General features: G+C 41.9%; 1 long non-coding RNA gene across 1 annotated transcript in view; it reads right to left on the reverse strand.

The window, feature by feature from the left end:
• Positions 1-4,697: 4,697 nt before the first annotated feature.
• LOC142426157 (uncharacterized) overlaps positions 4,698-22,311 on the reverse strand; it is a 64,347-nt gene continuing 46,733 nt past the window's right edge. The window contains exon 4 of the long non-coding RNA XR_012779729.1: positions 4,698-5,276. This is a non-coding gene — a long non-coding RNA (uncharacterized LOC142426157). The remainder of the gene's footprint in view (positions 5,277-22,311) is intronic.

Genomic DNA, 22,311 nt, shown 5'->3' on the forward strand with positions numbered 1-22,311 from the left:
CATTGACACCTCATGATCACACAGGCTGGTGTGCTTCTTTCACATGGGCTTTGTTGCTTCTGAGCTAGATGGCCGCTTGTTTACTTAATGGCTTTCTGGAACATCATAGAGGAAAGTCTTCACCTGTTTGGAAGGAAGAACACTAAACACTGTCATACTGGGCTTGTGTGTGGCTGTGATGCTGGAAGCTGTGTCACCAATATTATAAATACCAGCAGGGTCACCCAAGGTGAACAGGTCAGAGTAGAACTTCTAAGAGTAACACAGACTAGGAAACGGAATAAGAGGACCATTTCTGAAAAGTTAGCCCTGAAAACCTTAAAAGTATGCAGCAGAATATTGCCTAATACTGTTCCAGAAGGTGAGATATTCAGGTTAGAAGGCACTCAAAATACAAGTAGGGAAGAGTTGCCTCCCCAAAGCAGAGTAGACCTTAATAAAGTGATGGAGCAAAGCTTTCAGGACCTTCATTTGCTGATGATGAATGGCTCAGCACGAGAGGAAATAGTTATGACGTTATTGCAACTGCCAAATCAGTTGCAACTCATTTTTCTTCTAAGATAGCTTCCTTTGTTCTCTTGGCAGTCCATGATATTTTCAATTTCAATTTCCAGAACTATAATTCAAATGAATCCAATCTTCTCTCGTCTTTCTTATTCAATGTCCAATTCACATATGCATTTGATACAATGGAAAATACCATGGTGTGTCCAGTGTACCTCAGTCACGGTGGCATTCTTGGTTTCAACACTTATAAAGAGGTCTAGCGCAGATTTGCCCAATGCATTACATCCTTTGATTTCTGAACTGTGGCTTCCATGAGCATTGATTGTGAATCCAAGGATTATGATATCCTTGACAATTTCAATACTTCATCAATTTATTATCACGTTATCTATTGTTTCATGTGGGAGGACTTTGATTGTCTTTACATTGGGTTGTAATCCATACTGAAGGCTGCATCTTTGACCTTCACTAGCAAGTGCGTCAAGTCCTCCTCACTTTCAACAAGCAAGATCGTGCCATCTGTACATCACATTTCTTACTAATCTGACTTCCTTCCAATCTGATTCTGAGTTATTCTTCAGATAGTCCAGTTTCTCATATGATCTACTCAGCAGACAGATTGAATATTGTGGTAAAAGGATACAACCCCAACATGCACACCTTTCCTGATTTTAAACCCCTCAGTATATCTTTGTTCTGTACAAACAACTGCCTCTCTCGAGGCCCATGTACAGGTTCCAAGTGAGCACAATGAAGTGTTCTGGAATTTCCATTATTCTCAATGCTGTACATCGTTTGCTATGATCCACAAATTCGAATATCTCCAGCAAAATTTTAAACGTATGTGTTATTATAATATTGTTTTATAATTTCAACACTCTGTTAGATCACCTTTTTTGAAATGGTTAAAATATGTATCTCTTCCAGTTGGTTGTCATTGTAGCTGTCTTCCAGATTCTTAGCATAGGTGATTGGATACTTCCAATGTTTCATCTACTTGTTGAAACGTTTAAATTGGTATTCCATCAATTCCTGGAGGCTTGTCTTTTACAAATACTTTCAGTATATCTTGGACTACTTCCTTCAATACTATCAGTTCTTAATAATATGCTAGTCCTTGATATAGTTGAATGTTGACCAATAATTTTTGATACAGTGACTGCCTATTCCTCCCCTTTTAAAAAATATATTTCTCGCATGGTTCAATATATTGTCCATAGAATTGTTCAATATTACAACTAGAGGCTTATATTTTTTCGTTAGTACTTTTTGCTGTGTGTGTATATGTATATATATATATGTATATATATATGCTGTGTATTCTTTTGTGCTATCTAATTCTAGGTATTTGCATATTTCATTACTATACTTTGTCTTCTCCAGGTACCCTTTGAAAATTTCTGTTCAGGTTTTTTACTTCATCATTTCTCTAATTTGTCTTGACTATTCCATGATTAAGAGCAAATTCAGAATCTCTTCTGCCATTTACTTTGAGATATTCTTTCTCTCCTATCTTCTTAGGCATCTTTTGTGTTCTTCATGTATGTTGTTCTTGATGTCACCTTATAACTTAGCAGGTCTTCTGTTATTGGTGTTCAATGTGTCAAATCTGTTCTTGAGGTGTTCTTGAAATTCAAGCAGAATATACTCAAGGTCTTATTTTGGCTCTCCTGGACTTGTCTTAATTTTAATCAGCTTTATCCTGAACTTAAATATGAGCACTGATGGCATATTTCAGAATTCCTTTGGCCTCATTTTATATCCATCACTTCTTCCCACAGATGTAGTCAACTTGACTTATATGTATCCCATCTGGAGAAGTCAATGCATATAGTCACCATTTGTGTTGACAAAAAGTATTTGTGGTGAAGAAGTTGTTGGTCTTGCAAAATTCTATCATGTGGTCTGCAGTTTCATTTCTGTCACCAAAACCATATTTTCCAACTACTATACCTTCCTCTTTGTTTCCAACTTTTGCAGTCCAATTGCCAATAATTATCAATGCATCTTTAATGCATGTTTCATCAATTTCAAAATGAAGCTATTGGTAAAATTCTTCAATTTCTTCATCCCTAGTTCTAGTGGCTGGTGCATAAGTTGAATAAAAGTTATATAAACTGGATTTCCTTGTATGCAGATAGATACTATCCTATCACAGACAGCATTATACTTCAAGATAGATCTGGAAATGCTCTCGTTGACAATGAAGGTGACACCATTCTTCATGAATTTGTCATTCCTGGCACAGTAAACCATATGATTGCCTGATTACAAATGGCCAACACCAGTTCATTTCAGTTCACTAACACCTAGGATATCAATATTTATGTAGTCCACTTCATTTTTGACAACTGCAATTTCCTAGATTTATGCTTTGTACATCATATTTTGATAATATTGTTGTCATTGCTGTTGTTATAGGCGCCATTGAGTCTGTTTGGACTCATAGCAACTCTATATACAACAGAATGAAACTGTGCAGCACTACGCCATCCCCACAATTGTTCTTAAGTTTAAGCCCATTGGTGTAGCCCCTGTGTCAATCCATGTCCTCAAAGGCCTTCCTCTTTTTCTCTGCCCTTCCACTTTAGCAAAGATGATGTCCATTTCCAGGGACTGGTCTCTCTTGATACCATGTACAAGGTACAGGAAATGAAGTCTAACCATCATTGCCTCTAAGGAACATTCTGACTGTACTTTTTCCAAGATAGATGTTTGTTCTGTTGGCAGTCCATCGCACTTTCAATTTTCTTTGACAATACCATTATTTCCAATGCTTCAATTTTTCTTTGGTCTTCCATTTTCAATATCCAATGTTCTTATGAATATGGGGTGTTGAAAAATGCCACTTTAAAGAGGTATTGTGTAGCAGATTTATCTAATGCAATGCATCCTTTAATTTCTTGATTGCTGCTTCCATGAGCATTGATGGTGGACCTAACAAGATGAAACCCTTGACAACATCAGTCTCTTCTCTGTTTATCATGATATTATCCATTGGTCTAGTTATGAGGATTTGGTCTTCTTTACATGAAAAAGGCAAAAAGTCATTAAAACACAGGAAAGAAAGAAAAAGATCAAAGTAGCTGTCAGAAGAGGCGCTGAACTTTGCTTGTCATCAGAGAGTAGTTAAGGAACACGGAAGAAACGGTGAAGTCAATGAGTTGAGTAGAAGTGCTCAAAGGGCAGCTCAAAGAACAATGTCAAATATTATAATTAAATGCAAAAACCTAGAGTTAGAAAACCCAAAAGGAAGAACACTCTCAGCATACCTGAAACTGAAAGAACTAAAGGGAAAAATGCAGACCTCAAGTTGCAGTTTTGAAATGCACTGTGGCAAAATATTGGATGCTGCAGGAAGCCTCAAAAGGAGATGAAAGAATGCAGTCATTGAACCAAGAGGAACCAGTCAGCATTCCACTCGTTTAGGAAGTCCCACAGGAGCAAGAACCAACGCTTCAGGAAGGAAGAAGTTCAAGCTGCACTGAAAGTATTTGCCAAAAACAAGGTTGCAGGATTTGATGGACTGCCAATTAAAATGTTTCAACAAGCTGATGAAGCACTGGCGGCACTCACTGGTTTGTGCCAGGAAATTTGGAAGATAGCTACGTGGCCAACTGACTGAGAGAGATTCATATTTGTACCCATTCCAAAGAAATGTGGCCCAATAGAATATTCCAATTGTAGAACAATATCATTGAAATCACATGCAAGTAAAATTTTGGTGACGATATCCAACAGTGGTTACATCAGTTCATCAAAAGGGAGTTGCCAGAGGTTCAAACTGGATTCAGAATAGGGAATGGAACAAGGGATATAATTACTGACAACAGATGAATCTTGGCAGAAAGTAGAGAATTATGTTTCATTCACTGTGCAAAGGCATTTGGCAGCGTAGATCATAAGAAACTATGACTAGTCTTGAGAAGAATGGGGATTTCTGACCACTTCATTGTGCTCATGAGCACGCTGAGCATTAAGGGGCAGTTGTTTGAACAGAACCAGGAAATCCTGCATGGTTTAAAGGCAGTGAAAGTGTGTGTCAGAGTTGTATTCTGTCACCATACTTATTCAATCCGTATGTTGAGGAAGTCATCAGAGAAGCAGAATTTTAAAAATCATTTTATTGAGGGCTCTTACAGCTGTTATCACAATTAATGCATAAGCACACTTGTACATATGTTGCCATCATCATTTTCAAAACATTTTCTTTCAACTTGAGCCCTTGGTATCAGCTCATCTCCTGACCCCCACCTCCCTCCCTCATGATCCCTTGATTTGGTGTAAGACAATAAGAGGGATTTTTATGAAGAAGAATGCAGTATCTGGACTGGGGGAAAGGGCTATTAACAACTTACAATGTGCAGATGACACAATCTTGCTTGTGGAAAGTGCTTGAAGCACTTGCTGATTATCAAGAGATGCATGCGACTGCTCCTTTTCATTCTCAGCAGCGCCTCATTGCAAGCGAAAGGCTTGCGTTCATTCTTGTCCTTATGGCCACTCGTCTATGTCATTAGGGTTGACACTGCTTTGAGGAGACAGTTCCTCCTCGGTTTTTTTTTGACTGACTGCCTGCCTTCTGACCTGAGGAGCTTATCTTCTGGCAGTACATCTGACAACTGCTGTTGTCATTCATGTTGTTGTCCTGTTGTTATTCATGAGATCTTCAGTGGCTCATCACTCAGAAGTGGGACGTCTCTTCCTTCTTCACTGTCTGTTCTTAATCTGGAAGCTCCACTGAAACCTGTTCATCTTGGGTGACTCTGCTGGATTTTGAAATATTAGTGACATAACTTTCAGCATCACAGCAACATGCAAGTCACTACAGTATGACAAACTGACAGACAGGTGGTAGAGAAACAGATACAGACCCATTAACCATCAGAACATGGAATGTGTGAAGTAAGAATCTAGAAAGATTGAACTTAATAAAAAATGAAATGGAATGTATAAATATCAATATTCTAGGCTTTATTGAGCTGAAATGGACTGACATTGGCCAATTTAAATCAGATATAGCAGAATACAGTTTATTAATGGGGTTGTTGGGACTGCTAATTGAAAAGTCATGGTTCAAACCCACCAGCCACTCCTTAGGAGAAAAATAAATCTGTTTTCTCTTATAAAGATACACAAAGCTTTAGGAACCTTTTATATGATCGATATGAGTTGGGATAGACTCTATGACGGTAGCTGTTAAAAAAATTGTTTAATACCAAGAATGACAAACTGAAAGGGAATGGCATTGCATTTACTGCCAAAAAGAACATTTCAAGACGAATCTTGAAATGTTGTACAATGTTGTCTGGGATAAGATAATACCCATACAACTACAAGGGAGACCATTTAATATGATGACTACTCAAACTTATAAACAAGTACTATGCCCAATGATGAAGAAATTGAAGAATTACAGCAAACTTCTGCTGTCTGAAATTGATAAAACATGCAATCAGGTTGCATGGACTATTACTGGTGATTGGAATGTGAAAGGTTTAAACAAAGTAGGAGGATCCACAGGAGGAAAATATAGTCTTGGTGATAAAAATGACAATAGATATTACATGATAATGCAATTTCACATGACCATCAAGTTATTCATTGCAAAAACGTTTTTTTCGACAACATGAATGGTATCTATACACATGGACTTCCCCAGAGGAAGAATCAAATTGACTACATCTGTGGGAAGAGATGCTACAGAAGCTCAATGTCATCAGGTAGGAAGAAAAAAGGCCAAACTCTTGAAATATGCAAATACCTGGAGTTGGAAAACCAAAGAGAATTTCTCAAGCTAAAAGAACTGAAGAAAGAACTCAATTCTGGAATGACGATATTGAAGGATTCCATGGGCAGAAGATTGAGTGATGCAAGAAACAGCAATGATGGAGTGAATACACAGTCACTGTATCAGAAGTAATCGGTCAGTGTTCAACTATTTCAAGAAATAACATATGATCAAGAACTGATTTGTCTTTAAAAAAAATACCGCCAGAATGCTCCTTAGAAGAGAGGATAGTGAAACTTTGTGGAATGAACTTTGGCCATGTTATCAGGGAACATTGGCTCCTGAAGGCTCTAGTCGTCCTGCTTGGTTGACTAGCGGGTCAGTGAGAGAGAACTCCACAATGAGATGGGTTGACACAGTGGGTGCAACAATGGGCTCTACTGTAAGGACGGCACAGGGGTGGGGTGGGACGGGACAGTGCTTTGTTCGGTTGTACTTCGGGTTGTTGTGAATTGGAATTGACTCACAGCAACAGGTTAGACAGTTTTCTTAACTGAAAAATGTCTTAGAAGAACCCTTTACAGAATAAAATATTTTATGCATATGCAAATCCACAACACAAAGGCTATACTTCAAATATGTGGTGCTTTCCAAACATAATCTAAAAAAACTTGTTTTAGGTGGTCTAACAAGGAATGTTTATGTTACCCAGAAAACATTTTGTTCTAGATATTCTAAATTTTATACTTGGATCAAGAGAGATAGCCAGAGTTCGGAGCATCTTCCTCCATTTGCCTGATCTTCTTGTCATAGACGCACTTTAAATTGATGCTTTGCTCTTAGCCTATATTGAGATGCATTGTCAGCAATAGCCTCTGGAAGACCCGTCCTGAAAACACTTTGTGAGGAATCATGGTGATTTTTCTTTCAATCAACACAAGGGAGTGTTGCGCTCCAGCTGATAGCCGTTCTTCCTAAATCTTATGGGTGGCATAAATTTTACAACTGATTACTTTCATCTCTTAGCTTTGACTGCTAGAAAACTCGGAATGACAGTTTCCTGGACCCCTCTAACAATATCACATTATTGCAAGTGCTTGATACTACTTTTACTCTGATTTGCATGTGATTTCCTTCCCATGTTTTGCAAATACTTGATTTACATCTTATCATTTGATTGCCCTTTTGACCCATTTAAAATTTGTTCTAGTTGTTAATATTTTCCGCTTTCCTTTAGATTGAGGCTTTCCTCTGTTTTACTTCATTGTTGTTGTTTTATATGTTTTTTCTGTATGTGAAATTTAGGACATGTAAGTCTATAAAGATAGTAACTGGGTTAATGGTTTCTTGGGGCACGGCAGGGGAGGTTGGGGAGAAATAGGGAGCTAATAACATTGAGTACAATAAAGAAGAAATAGTTCTAAAATGAATCATTGTAATGATTGTACAACTCTTCTTAATATTACTGAGTTAATGAATTGTATGATATGTGAATTATATGCTAATAAAACTGTAAAGTAAATAAAAATCACCTATTTGCTCTTCAACAGAGATACATTTAGCCCCTGCTAAGGAGCCCTGGTGGTGCTTTGAGGGAACCGTTGGAGTGATAACCACAGGTCAGCAGTTCTAACTCACCAGTCTCTCCTAGGAAGAAGGATGAGATTGTTTACGCTCATAGCAATTTACAGTCTTGGAAATCACATAAAGTCCCTATGAGTCAGAATCAACTCAATAGCAGTGAGTCTGGTTTGGGTTTGGTTCTGTACATGCACTGAACTAGGGTTGGGAAAAGCAATGGTGAAAAAGATATATGTACATGATCTTTGTTTTTTATATCTTATGCTCTAGAGGTAGATATAGACTAGTAAACATAGAACTACATCCAATGTGACAGAAGAACGTTAATGGGGAAGTATAAACAGGATGTCTAGACCCCTTAGAGAGGCTAAGGAACACAGTCGGTATCAGAAAGAGCTTTTCAAGGAGCGTTGCCCTAGAAACTGCAGTAGAGTCTCTCAGGTATTCTTCTGGGTCAAATCCCTTGATTCCTCTTCCCTGTCCCAAGCTGCGTCCACACATGGTGCTCCATTGCCCCATTGTTTCTCCTGCTTTGGTGCTTGGAATAACTCTTGCACTGAATTCCTGGTACAATATTCGTCAAAGTCCCATGACTAAACACACTTGGCTATGGGAATATGTCTTGTTTCTACAACTCACTGTGTGAGGTCATTCCTTACCCAATTAATTAGTTAGAGCCAGACAGAGACTGGTAGGAAGGAGGAGAGGAGTAAGAGGGCATCTATTTTGAAAATAATTGCATTTAAGAGGAAGAAGGAATATAGTCAAAGAAGGCTCAAAGAGCAGAATCCACAGAGTGACAAGGAATCTAGGGTCATGGGCATTTCTGTAGGAGAGGATTTTAGAGGTATCCTGTACTACCAATCCAAAACCAAACTCAATGCCATCTAGTTCATGCAGACTCATAGCAACCCTACTACAAAGAAGTCAAAAAGTTAATGGGATTGTTATGTGGTCACTGGATTTAGCGATCTTATAGATAATAACAACTTTCAAAGAGTCACTTTAGCTGCACGGGGAAGGTGTAGAGTTAAGTATTATGTGATCCAGTGTGATTATGATGGGTGAGGCAGTGAAAACTGCAAGTGCAGCAAGTGAGGACTAGTCTCTTGTCAATTTGGGGGATGAAGGGAAAGTCAGACCGAGGTTGGCACCTTAGGGACTACCAGGGTCAGGGGAAGGTCGGTGCTTCCTGAATGGCCGCATGCTTCACCCATTTACATCTCTCATTACAAAAGACCGTAGAAATGTAGTTATGCCACGGTTGCTGGGCACTGGGGTAATGTATACAGTCAACATTCTGAAATACTTCTTAGAAGAACACTTGAATCATAACCTAAATTTTTAGGAGGGGCAGTGATTTCTTATCCAGCATATCTTGATCAAACTTCAGATAGCCCTAACCTAATATTTGAAAAGTGAATAGTTTAAACTCATTTGTCGGGTTGTTCCTTTGCAGTAATAGCCAAATAGTGTCAACCAAACAGAGAATGTTGCAAGCGGAGCGCCCTTGCCGGCAGCCGCCGCCGCCACAGCCCAGGGTGGCACCTGTTCTAGATAAAGACTTGGGCGCGAGGGCAAAGGGGAGGCTGGCAGGCAGCAAATGGCCGCCCGGGTCTAATTAGACAGGAAGTACAAGCATAGGACGATGGTTTTCTAAGGACAGTGCAGACAAGAATGTCCCAGTGACTTCTCACACACACACACACACACACACACACACACACACACACACATGGTCTACTTCCATGTATGCTTCACACACACATACACACACACACACATGGTCTACTTCCATGTATGCTTCACACACACACACGGTCTACTTCCATGTATGCTTCACACACACACGGTCTACTTCCATGTATGCTTCACACACACACACACACGGTCTACTTCCATGTATGCTTCACACACACACACACACACACACACACACACACGGTCTACTTCCATGTATGCTTGCCAAAACTCAAGTTTCCACATTCTGAGATCATTTTGTTCCCAGGGAGGAAGCAGACAAGAAGCCTTGAACTGTTTCCCCAGATTTTTTTGCTGCGCTACACTCCTGCCACCCCCCACCTCCCACCCCTTTGCAGTCTTTTTATTGACTTTCCTTTTGTCACCACTACTGTAGATTCTTACCTTACCTAGACTCATCTTCTCCACTGCTTGTCGGATGGGCTCTCTCCCCACCCTGGCACTTCATCCCTTACCACTGCTTTGTCTGCTTTCCCGTGGTCCCACGCCGGGTCTTTGAGTCAGGAACAAGCTCACGATCATGGAAGCTAACTTCAGTGAGCACGTGCTATGTGCCAGGCATATTTGATCATCCTATTTCATTTCATTTTATCATTTTAACAACTCATTGAGGTGATGGATTTATAGACGAGGAACTCATCTAAGGTGACACAGGAAGCTTCAGAGCTGACAGTCTGACGTCAGACTCCATGTTCATACCTGTGTATTACAGCACCTCATGTATATGCTTAGATGAAAAGGACCAGGAACACAGACAATTCATTAGCCTATAAAACTAGGGGTCAGGCACTCAAACAGATACTGGGTAACTGAAGAGTTCAATGTAAGCCTAGAATCTGGGCAATTGGCCCAAGGCTTCAATAGGTAGAAGAAAGCTGCATTCTATCTTGTGCATCCTCATTTATCCCCAAAGAAGCCCCTAGCAGAGTGGGGAAGGATGGAGGGTAGAGCTGTATCATCCAGTGGCTCTTTCTTTCTTGCTTAGGCTCATGTTACCAGCCCAAATAGCACAATCCCAACACTCCACCCAGTTCAGGCACAGCAGAAGCATTTTAGATGTCTATTCTGTCTCATAAGCCACAAGACTCTCAAGAACCTCTCCCATGATGAAAAGTCTGGCACACTCTAGCAAGAAGGAATGAGCAAAAAAAGGGAGCTACAGCCTGTCAGAAGATACATGTAGGCTGTGTTTGCAAGTTGCACATGTGTTTAATTGTTATTGTGCCAGTCAGTCGTTGGTAGATCTTGTCATTTCTCCTTGACAACACAAATCTACAACATCCTCATTGAAAGAAAGAGGTTGCTAGAAAATGATCATGGAAGAACATTCTGTAATGCAGAGCAGGTGGGCTAGTTCAATGAGCTGTACACCATTCTAGAGGAGATGCCTGATTCTCATGCCCAGCTTCCTTCCCCTTTTTAAACTTTTAAAGACATCTGGAGAAATGGCAAATGCATTCATGTCTGTAGGAAGTAGCAGTCATGGAAAAGTTATGTGAAATAAAAGTAAGGCATACTTTCAAGTTTGGTGCTTTTTGGAAGAACTCTACTACTTGCAACTATCCTGCCAAAGATGGAAATGATTTTTCACAGCAGCAGCATGCGCTCTGTCATGATTAGATCTCTGCACTTGTCTTTTCCCCTGCACTAGGATGCTACAAGTATGCAGGGTCAGCTTTGTCTTAGCAAAGCACAGTGTTTGGACTTTGCTTGGTGGAAGAATGCATCCAAGTCATTATGTGGGAATTAGAGTGATAGAAATTGGAGAGAGAAAAATAGAAATTGGGGCGTTAGAAGTCTTGTTGTGTGATTCTGCCATAATTGTCTCCAAGTTCTGGAGGGTTCCAGGCAGAGGGATGTGAAAGCCAGAAATGCCCCATCAGAATCACGCTAAAGAATCAGCTACATGTGAGCCTCAAGCCAAGTGGGGAGCAGGGTCTCACATTCACTTTACTCCATCTTTCTTTGGGTTACAAGAAAAGACCCTGAACTCTATCTAGTCAAAGGCTTCCAAGCTTTTTCTTTTCACAATGCCTAAACTCACTGGCATGAGGGCAACTCTGTAGGCGGGGTAGACTAGCCCCTGTGGGTTTCCAAGGCTGTGTGACTCTTAATAGAGGAGAAAGCCTCGTGTTTCTCTAAAGGAGCATCTGATGGCTGTAAAGTGTTGACCTTTCGATTAGCAGCCCAATGCATAACCACTGTGCTACTGGGGTTTCTAGCTTGCCACTGACGTGTACTCATAAGGCTAACAACCAGGGCATATTGGCTGTTCTTCTTCCAGTGGAAAGATGACTGCCAGGGAATAAGGAGGCCGCGATCTTTGTCTTGATGGGGGGGTGGGGGGGTGGCTCTGGCCCATTCATCCACCCTCTCTGGGTCTCTTTCCTCATTGGTAAAAGGTGAGTGCGTACCCACTAACCTCAAAGACAATCTCTGATTTCCAAAGTTTTACTGTTTTATTTTCTCTACTTCCAAGTACTCATATGATTAAATAAAGAGTATGTGATTTTTCAGTATATTCTCAAGTAGCCCTAATAGAAATCAGCAAGTACAAAATTATTGCTGTCATATGCTATTAAGTAATCTGGATAAGACTCTATTTTCTTTCTATCATCCCTCTTTGACCTAAAATTAAATTATAAGCCTTATTATATATTATCTGTTAACATTCAATAAAACATTTGAACAGTAACATTAATTCAAAAAAGGTGTGTTGTTCAGTAAATACTAAGTCAAATGAATAAACATGTTTGGCAGCTACCAGTGTCTATGAATTGGGAGGTGAGTGAGAGGAAGGTAGTATAATCGCATAAGTCAAGGGCAATTCCTTGTTTCAATTGTTCTTGTGGTTTCAACGGGGCTTTCTCTATCTCTCTGTCCAGAACTGCTATATCTTTTTCCTGGGTATTGTCAAAACAGCTGCCTTGCTCCATTCCCAGAAGAGAATGGTTTCACCGGAGATTAAAACATCAATTTTTATCTACGAAGTACAGAGTAGCATTTTCTCCATTATTATTATTATTGAAAAGGAAAGGTGAAATATTAGATATTTTCAGTGGTGGAAGCTATAGAACACGTGCTTTTTACAAATGGGGAGCACACAGCATGGCTCTCAGCCACAGGTTGCGTGAGACCCGCAAGGCTCTCAGTGAATGGACCTGCTGCTTTTCAGTTCTTAAAAGGGTTTGTGTTGGCCTCCAGTCCTTGAGCCTGGTGAACATTTGCCATGTATAGCAGCCTTGAAAACCCTATGGCCGATCACAAAAGGAGCATTTCCCCCAGCTTATAGGGTCAAACATATGCTGTGTGCTTCCTGTCAGCCCTGGCGCCACAGACAAGCTCCTTTCATAGTGCAGCCTGCAGAAAGCCTATAATTATCAGTCGCAGGTAGTGGCCACCTGCTCAGGAAATACACAGAAATGGGAAAAAAATGTGGAAGAATCTGTAGCAAGAATGCTTCTTTTGAACTGACCCTGAGAGGCCCTACCTCTGAGGGTGTTACAATAGATATGACTTTTAATCAGCCTCCTTTTGCTTACTGAACTGGCAATTTCAGAGTCAGAAGGCAATCTTACACAGACAATTATGGCTTTAAGAACTTTCCTAACATGTTCAGCCAGGCCATGGCTCCATCAGAGTCTGCATGATCATATTCTCTGTGACTTTCGGAACTCTGATGCATTTGTTTGGTGCACATTGATGTGTTGGGTTATGTGCTGGATGCACTGCCTAGGTCCTCTCTTAGGACCAAAGTACTTATTTTCCCAGCTACCAGGATTGTTGCCTGCTGAAGATCCACAAAGGATACAGGCATTTTCTGCAACCTAAGGATCTGCCTAACCCAAGCCTGCAGCTTCTCCCTAGGATTGTCCATGTCCACTGATTGGTCCACTCTATCCACTGGGTAGAAAGATGTGACCTCCTTGTCTCAATTCTGGACACTGCTGAAGAGCCATTCCAGGGGATCAGTTGAGATCTCTGTTGTGATTGAACTAGTTCAATTTCTCTTTCTCTGTCATCCTGCCTATCTTGTTCTCTCCCAAACTGTTACTGACAACATCCCCCAATAAATTTCCTGCATGCAACCCAAGGTAAACACAGAAGAATTTTATGTTTAAAACCTGCAATGAATGATGTCGCTTTTGAGAAGGAACACAATGACAAAGAACCTGTCCCAGAAGGATGTCCAGGTCAGAGAGTATTTCATATAAATCGGGTCGTCTGAAAGACCCAGCATTACAGGTAATTTGGGCAATGGTCTGAAAGCAATCAGCTGGTAACGGAAAGTACTGATATAGCCAGCTCTATGTGTCCGATTTCTTCCACGACACAAGCCTAGGGGTCAGGAGCTTTCTCTCTCATACTACTAGAACTCAATAAATGTTTAGTAGTAATAGGGAGAGATTGCCACACAGAATCCCTGCAACACTAAGAGGAGCAAGAAGCCATTTCAGTGTGATTTGTTGAGTCCTACGAAAAAGCATCGGAACCTTTGGGGCAGAGTTGACATCAGCTCAATGTCTCCTTAATAGCGTAGAAGGCAGGCAGGGAAGCAACCGTGCCCTCATGCACACACCTAACCCTAGGCTTGTGGAGTGACGAAAGCTGCCAGAGCCCCTCCCCACACACTTTCAGGACTTTATTCAAGGATTAGTTTTTAATCATTGTTTACTAACGATGGTAGTAAAACACTCTCTCCTGCCCAGCGGTAAAGTGACTGGTATTTCCTTAAAGATGTCATTTGTTTATTTTAAAACTTGGTAAAAACTTGGCTCAAACATGGAAAATTATCAAAGGTATTCTGTGAAACCTCCTTCTACTCCCATTCCTTGTCTGTCTAGTAAAAATCCTCACCTCACCCCCCAAACTACCTCTGATAGATTTCCTATCCTCTTTATAGTATGTGATATACACTTTATTTTTCACTTATCAAAATATCTTCAAGTTCTTTTCTTTGGTTACTTAACTTTCAATCGATAACAATTATTCTTCTTTAAGTATTATAGTATGTGACAGGAGAATTTAGGAATTGCTGAGAACTTTCAAAGATGGTATAAGAAGGTAACATTGGGAAGTTTTTCAGTGCTAGGCTAGATGTGGGTGGAGTGGGACAGCTTTCTCAGAAGGGATCCAGTAGCTGGTAGAAATGGTGAAGAGGAGGGAAACAGATAAAGACAAATTAGCGGAAACCATCACACTTAAAAACAGTAAGGGAAGGATTCGGTGCTTCTGATGGCAGGGCTAGGATGGAAATTCTATAGAGGAGACACACAGTCAGCCTGAGTTCAGAGAAAGATAAATTGATCAGGGCAAAGGTAACCAGTAGGGGGAATACAAGGGGGTGGCCGCTGAGTAGCCATAGACCAAAGGAAAGGGAAAGCTCAGACTGCATTTGTAGCAAATAGACCATCTACTCCAAAGTCCTGCCATGGGGTCAACTTTAACTGGGCATCCCTTTAGGGCAGAGGAGAACTGCCCCTGGTGATTTCTAAGACTGTGAGTCTTTAGGAAAGTAGAAAGCCTCATCTTTTTCCCACAAGTGGCAGGTGGCTTTGAACTGCTGACCTTCTAGTCGGTACCCTAATGGATAACCCAGTGCATCACCAGGACCCCACCCTGCTCTCCCTCTCTATTTATTACCTCATTTACTTTACTTCTAAATGCATCACTCAAGACTGTACCTTCCTCACGGCAAATTTCATCACTACTTTTCTTTTTTCAATCATTTTAGCGGGAGCTCTGACAGATGGTGTAACTCTCCATAGTTCAATCACATCAAGCAGTATTGGACACTTGCCACCATAGTTAATTGTCAAAGAATTTTCTTTCTTCATGAACTCTTTGATATCAGCTCCCCTTTATCCCTTCCCTCCGCCATCCTACCCCCAGGAACCCTTATTTATTTATTTTTGCCACATTTTCCACCATCCAACATATCCATTCACATACAAATCTGTTGTCTGCTCCCCTCGAGAGTAGTTATACAGCCATCAGTGCTATCAGTTCCGCCTTACGCTCCACCCTCTTACTTCCTGTTCCCTCAGGGAACCATTACTCCTGTTACTGTCTCTGAAGGGTCATCTATCTTGGCTTTCATGTATCCAATGATTTTAATTATACAAATGAACAGACGCAGGTCTAACATGCTTAATGAGGTAAAACAAATAAAAAACATAATAGTAAAGGGAGGGACTATTAAAGAACCAGAGGATAGTTATGTGCTTCATCAATGCTATGCCATACCCTGGATTTATCATCCCTTCCATGTGGCCCATATGAGAGGGCTGTCCAATTATCTTACCAGTGAGTTTTGGGTCTCCACTGCATCCTCACCCCTTCACATCAATTTGGTTGCTTGCTTTTGAACTTCTGATACCTCTTCCTGTTTGACACCTCATGATCACACAGGCTGGTGTGCTTCCTCCATGTGGGCTTTGTTACTTCCCTGCTTGATGACTGCTTGTTTGACTACAAGGCCTTTATAGCTGACACTATATCTTTTATTAGCCGGGCACCATCTGCTTCTTCACCACATTTGCTTATGCACCCATGTTGGCTTTATTGATCGTGTCAGGAAGGTAGGTATCGTACAATGCCACATTATTAGAACAAACTGTTCTTGGACGTATGGGTACGATTTCCCCATAAGACTAAGCTAGTTCCTCCTGGAAAGGGATGATGACCTGATAGCTGTGTTCCCCAGTGTGTCCCACAATGTCACACACACAGAAGACTTTCTGCACTGGTTTGTCAATGAAAGAGTGCTCCTAGAGAAAGCACCCCATAAAGACCTGTTGAAGTGGGGGGGGGGGAGGGGCGGCAGATAAGACCAGACTTCTTGTTTAATCTTCCATCATTGTGAAATTGAATTGAGGAAGTGTACGTGGGGGTATTTTTTAAATTATGAACTTTTATGGAAATGTACATTATTATTAGGAAAACCTCTCTTTTAGATAGTTTCCAAGGGGTGGGTTTTGATGGGTAAAGGGAGAATATTCTGATTCATTTCTACAAGATAATGGCAAAAATTCTTGACTCATCTTCAAGCTGCTTGCATTTGAAGAAGGCCAAGGTCCACAGGAAGGACTATTATAACAATAAATGATGAGGGAAGGTTTCACTTTGGTAAAAATAGGCATTGGCAAATGGGCAAGAGTTGTTTGGGAGCAAGGTATAGGAAAATACAGTAAGCCTGTCATGAGTGCTTCAAATAGAACTTTTCATCTCTCCCAGACTTTGGTCAATGACGCTTCTTAATATGAGATGAAGTTCTTCGCTTCAGGCTTGTGTCCTTATGAAATGCATGGCTTTGCTCTCTAGGTTGCAAAGAAAATATTTTAAGACTGGGATTTTGGTCATTTGTTTCCCAGGAAACCAGCGTGGTTCTGATGCTAATTTGTGTACCTGATTGTTTTCATTAAAAACAGGGCTATTTCTCTGGAAGGTAGCGGGGGAAGCAAAGAAAAAGACTGCTTTGGGTTACTGCCCACTGAGAGAGTGCCCACCAAGTTGGCTGAGAGCATCAAGCCAATTTTCAGCTACACCCTGCACTTGGTGCCATTTGGCACCAAGCTTCTAAATTGAGGTCACCAGAGTACAGGGCAGGGACACAGAGGCTCATTCTCCTTTTTATTTCTGACCCAACACAGTGGAACTTGGGCCTGGCAAACACTTACATCAGTCTGAGTTAGATAGAGCCAGCAGACAGGCCTGAGCAAGGCAAACAGCTCATGCCTTGGAATTGTTCTGTTTCCTGCTTAAGATTTTTTGTATCTCCTCCCTCAGATGGAATGGTGTCCCTAGAGGGCGTGGGTGCCCAGAGCTCACCCTTAGCAAGGCCTCTACAAAGGAACCATATTTATACTTCTGCAGCTTTTTGTCTTCCTGGCTACAGCATTGGAAGCGTGGCCTTGCTCTCCAAAGAATGTAGTGTTCTCTCTCAAATGCCCTTAACGTTCCCTAGAGTAAGGCAGCCTGTGGTGCTGTGGGTTAGGCAATGGTTCGTTACCTCAAGGTCATAAGTTCAAACCCACCAGCCTCTTCTTGGGAGAAAGATGAGAGTGTGCTCCCACAAAGATTTTTAGTCTTGGCAACCATACATACTGCTACTGTAAGTCAGAACAGTGGACTGGAAAGGTAGTTTAGTTGCACATTTCAGCTGCATACACCCGGTTGAGAAGCAGACTTGCCATGTCACCTGACAGTCCCACTGCCTGCGTGGCTGTCCACAGCTTGTGTGCAGGGGTCTCAGCGTTAGACCTGTGTCTTTACTTCTGCGTGCAGTGCAGAGAGGAGACCAAGATGAACACAGCCTTGGTATAACTCAAGTGCCAAGAACTGTGTACGCCGGTAACCACCAAGTTCGAACCCTAGACTAGACTCTGTCCTTCTTCACTGAGAAAGTGCTCCCATTTACCTCGTGCATATAGATAAGAGCACCATCCTCTAGAACGGTGCTGTCGAATACACTAGCCACATGTGCCGACTGAGCCTCTGAAATGCGGTGAGTCTGTGTGGAGGGGTACTGCAACTGCAAAATATAATGGATTTTGAAGACAGTATAAAAAACCAGAGCAAACAACATGAAATAGCTCACTGAGTTTTATATTTCTTATATCCTGAAATGATACTTTGAATATATTGTCAAATAAAAACCTTATCACTGCAATGCATTTGAACTGTCTCCACTCCTTTTGAGGTGACGTCGAGGTAATTAAAGTGACGTACATGGCTTACATATGTCAATTAAACAGTGCGAGTCGAGTCTGGAAGGCCTGGGAGCACTCCATGGCTAACTGCAAGGTTGGCGGCTGGCACTCACCAGCTGCTCCATGGGAGGAAGACGCGACAGTCTGACTGTAAAGATGGCAGCCCTGAAGCCCCCTGGGGCAGTTCTGCTCTGTCCTGTAGGGTCACCATGAACAGAAATCCATTTGATGGCAGTGGATCTGGTCTTGGGTGTTTGGGCCTAGGATTGTTCTTATCCCATTCACTCGTTCCCTCCGCCACCATCTACTGAGCACCTTCTGAGCTAGTATGAACGAGACCCGGGGCCCATCCCAGAGAGCTCTGGGTGGAGCAGGGAGGTAGACATTTGTGAGCAACAGACCGGGATAAGGGTTGCTAATAGAGTCATGGACACGGTACTGGGGGAGCAGACAGGGAAGCGCATCATCAGGGAAGACTTTGAGGAGGAGGTGGGTTTTGGGGTGCAGGGCTTCAGCAGTCAAAGGGAAAGAAGGGACTACTGTATAAAGAAGCACAAATGTGAGGTGTGCCAGGCATGTTTCAACAAAACACAAGTGCTGTAGCTACTGGGTGCAGCTTTTAGTTCAAATGGGCACATGAGTGGTAGAGATGAAGCTGAGAAGATAGGCCAAAGTTCCAGGTTCTGAAGGGCCTCTCATGCTACAAGGAGTTTGCACTTAGACTGTGAATCAAGGGTTGTTTAACTGTAGTATGCAGAAGAATCACTTAGGGAGATTTTCAAAATGCTAATCCTCAAGCCACACACCCAGAGACTTTGCTCCTGATGTTGGGCCTGGAACCAAGAGCTTTTGGACCAGCATCCTGGTTGATTTTATGAAAGAACCACTTTGGGGAATGCTGCTGCCTATGAGGTATTTTGAGTTAAACAGTGACATGTCTGCATTTAAGAAGGATACTCAGAGCACAGGGAGGATGGATGGGCAAGGCAAAATATGAACATCACAGGGTCTCATTTCAAAACAAACCGTACTTTTGCATTTCCCATAGCTAGAGGGCAGAATATGCCGAGGATCAGAAGGAAGACTTAAATGTAAGGGTACAGAAGTCCACAGAAGGCTGATGCCTCAGTGTGGTCAAGGGTCCTATATCAAGATCAGCTGCTGGACTGGGGGAAAGTGAGGTCTTGGGCTTTGAGATGAGGACATCCTAGGTCATTGCACTTGAGAACCTTGAACACCCAGATCTCCCCGAATCTGCTATGCCTGTAGAGAGGTCCCACTCCTCCCTGCCCACCCCTCTGCCCAGCCCCACCACCATGGCTGAATAGAATGCAGTAGCATTTGCTTGCTTCTGAGGCTCAACTCCCATCTCCCCTCTGGGCCACCAGTCCAACAACTAGACCCAGGAGATAATGAAGAAGTATGGACAAAGTAATGAAACCAAATTCACTGCCACTGCCTGATTCCTGACTCATAATGACCCTATATTAGGATAGAGTAGAGCTGCCCCTTTGGGTTTTCAAGACAATAAGTCTTCAGGGCATAAACAGGCTCACCTTTCTCCTAGAGTGACGTGGTGGGTCCAAACCACTGACCTTGTGTTTAGCAGCTCAGTGTGGAAACCACTAGGCCAGGAATAGACATGCTATGAGAAGTGACGAGAGTACAGGGTAGAATCAAAAGGCATAGACAAACAGGTTGTCAGAAAAGCTATTAGAATAAGACTGAAAATAAACCCCAATAGACGGCTATACCACAATTCGCTATTTTTGTAGCAAAGTGGGGTGAAGAAATAAGATGGTGCTTGACTATTAGAAAGAATGGTGTCTCAGGGTCTAAAAGGTTTGCTTCAACCAAGTAGCCACTTAAGTGAGGTTTCAGGTAAGTCCCCAAAGAAGAAGCACACCAGCCTGGGTGGTCCCTGGATTGTAAAATCCATAAAATCCAAGACCAGGGGAGGAGGGTAAGATATTAAAGCATAAATTCTGAACGCCCTATTTGCAGAAAGCTGTGGATGACAGTGAAAGCCCAACATCAACTTGCAGGGTCCCCACTTGGGTTAAGCTTCCAGCGACTCCCCTTTGACCATCGGCCAGGCATGTGACTAACCTAGCTATATTGAATGCTATAGTGAGCCACCCAGAAAGCTCATTTTAAGACCAAACTATGCATCCACCCACTGCTAGCAGTGTTGCTTCTAAAGGCTCTAGAGAGTTCTCTGGGAATTTCCCTGGGCCAAAGGGGACTGCCTCACCCAAAGTTATGACCGTCCATGGAGGCAGACTGCATCTAACAATTTTGTAAAATCATTTTATTGGGGGCCCATACAGCTCTTATCACAATCCATCCATCCATTGTGTCAAGCACATTTTTACTTATGTTGCCATCATCATTTTCAAAGCATTTTCTTTCAACTTGAACCCTTGGTATCAGCTCATTTTTCCCTCCCTCCCCTCCCCTCCCCTTCTTCCCTCATGAACCCTGGATAATTTATAAATTATTATTAATTTTTCTTATCTTACACTGCCTGGTATCTCCATTCACCCACTTTTCTGTTGTCTGCTCCCCCCCCTGGGAGGAGGGGTTACATGTAGATCATTGTGATGAGTTCCCCCTTTCTCCCCCCACCGTCCCCTTACCCTCCTGGTATTGCTACTCTCATTATTGGTCCTGAAGGCTTTATCTGTCCTGGATTCCGTGTGTTTCCAGCTCTTCTCTGTACATGCTCTGGTTTAGCTGGATTTGTAAGGTAGAACTGGGGTTATGATAGTGAGGGGAGTGAGCATTAAAGAATTAGATGATAGTTGTATGTTTCATTGGTGCTATACTGCACCCTGACTGGCTTGTCTCTTCCTTGTGACCCTTCTGTAAGGGGATGCCCAATTGTCTACAGATGGGATTTGCTTCTCTACTCTTCACTTTACATTGATATGATTTTTTGTTCTGGGTTGTTGATGCTTGATACCTGATGCCATTGATATTTCATGATTACATAGGCTGGTATGCTTCTTCCATGTGGACTTTGTTGCTTCTCAGCTAGATGGCTGCTTATCTTCAAGCCTTTGAGACCCCAGATGTTGTATCTTTTGAAAGCCGGGCACCATCAGCTTTCTTCACCACATTTGCTAATGCACCCATTTTGTCTTCAGCGATCGTGTCATGAAGGTGACCATCACGGAATGCCAGGTTATTCGAACAAAGTGTTCTTGCATTGAGGGAGTACTTGAGTAGAGGGATAATGTCCATCTGCTAGCTTAATACTTAACATATAAATATATGTACATAGATCTATTTCCCTATCATTATTTATAAATATATTTACATATGTACATGACTGTATGTAGACCTCTATAAATCTCCTTGGCCTCCTAGGTCTTTCCTCTATTTCTTTTTACTTTCCTCTTGTCCCACTATCATGTTTGGCTTTCATTCGGGTTTCAGTAACTCCTCTCAGCTACACTGCCCTTGATACAAGTCCAAGCAGGCATCCTATACTCTCCTTCGCCATAGATTTTAGATCACTTGTTGTTCCCTTGTCCCTGGGTCAGTTGACACCCCCTGTCTTTTCCCCCTGCTTCTCCCTCTCTCATGTCCCCATGGAACCATCTGTCCGGTGTTTTCTCTTGTGGAGTCTTTATCCTGCCTATCGTACCTAGATAGATGTGCAGAGACAATAATAAGCACAAAAACAAGACAGAACAAAACAAAGCAACAAAAGACAACAACAATAACAAACCAATGACAAAAAAGAAAAGCCTATAAATAGTTCCAGGTCTGTTTGTTGACCTTTAGGAGTCTAACAACTTGTTAACATAGGTTCCAGGAACCTGGCCTCTTGCCTTTATTTGAGACAAATCTTAAAGACCATCATCGGCCAGAGCTTTCCACAGGATCAGCTGAGGCTTCTACTTCAACAGCATTGCAGCTTAAAGTCTTCCTCTGACAAGTCTCACCCCTCTCATTTCCTTATACTCTCTCCCCACCGAACCTCCTGCATCCAGCCGACATCTCAGAGTATGT

Source organism: Tenrec ecaudatus, chromosome 14 (assembly GCF_050624435.1).
Source record: "Tenrec ecaudatus isolate mTenEca1 chromosome 14, mTenEca1.hap1, whole genome shotgun sequence".
Classification (NCBI taxonomy): Eukaryota; Metazoa; Chordata; class Mammalia; order Afrosoricida; family Tenrecidae; genus Tenrec; species Tenrec ecaudatus.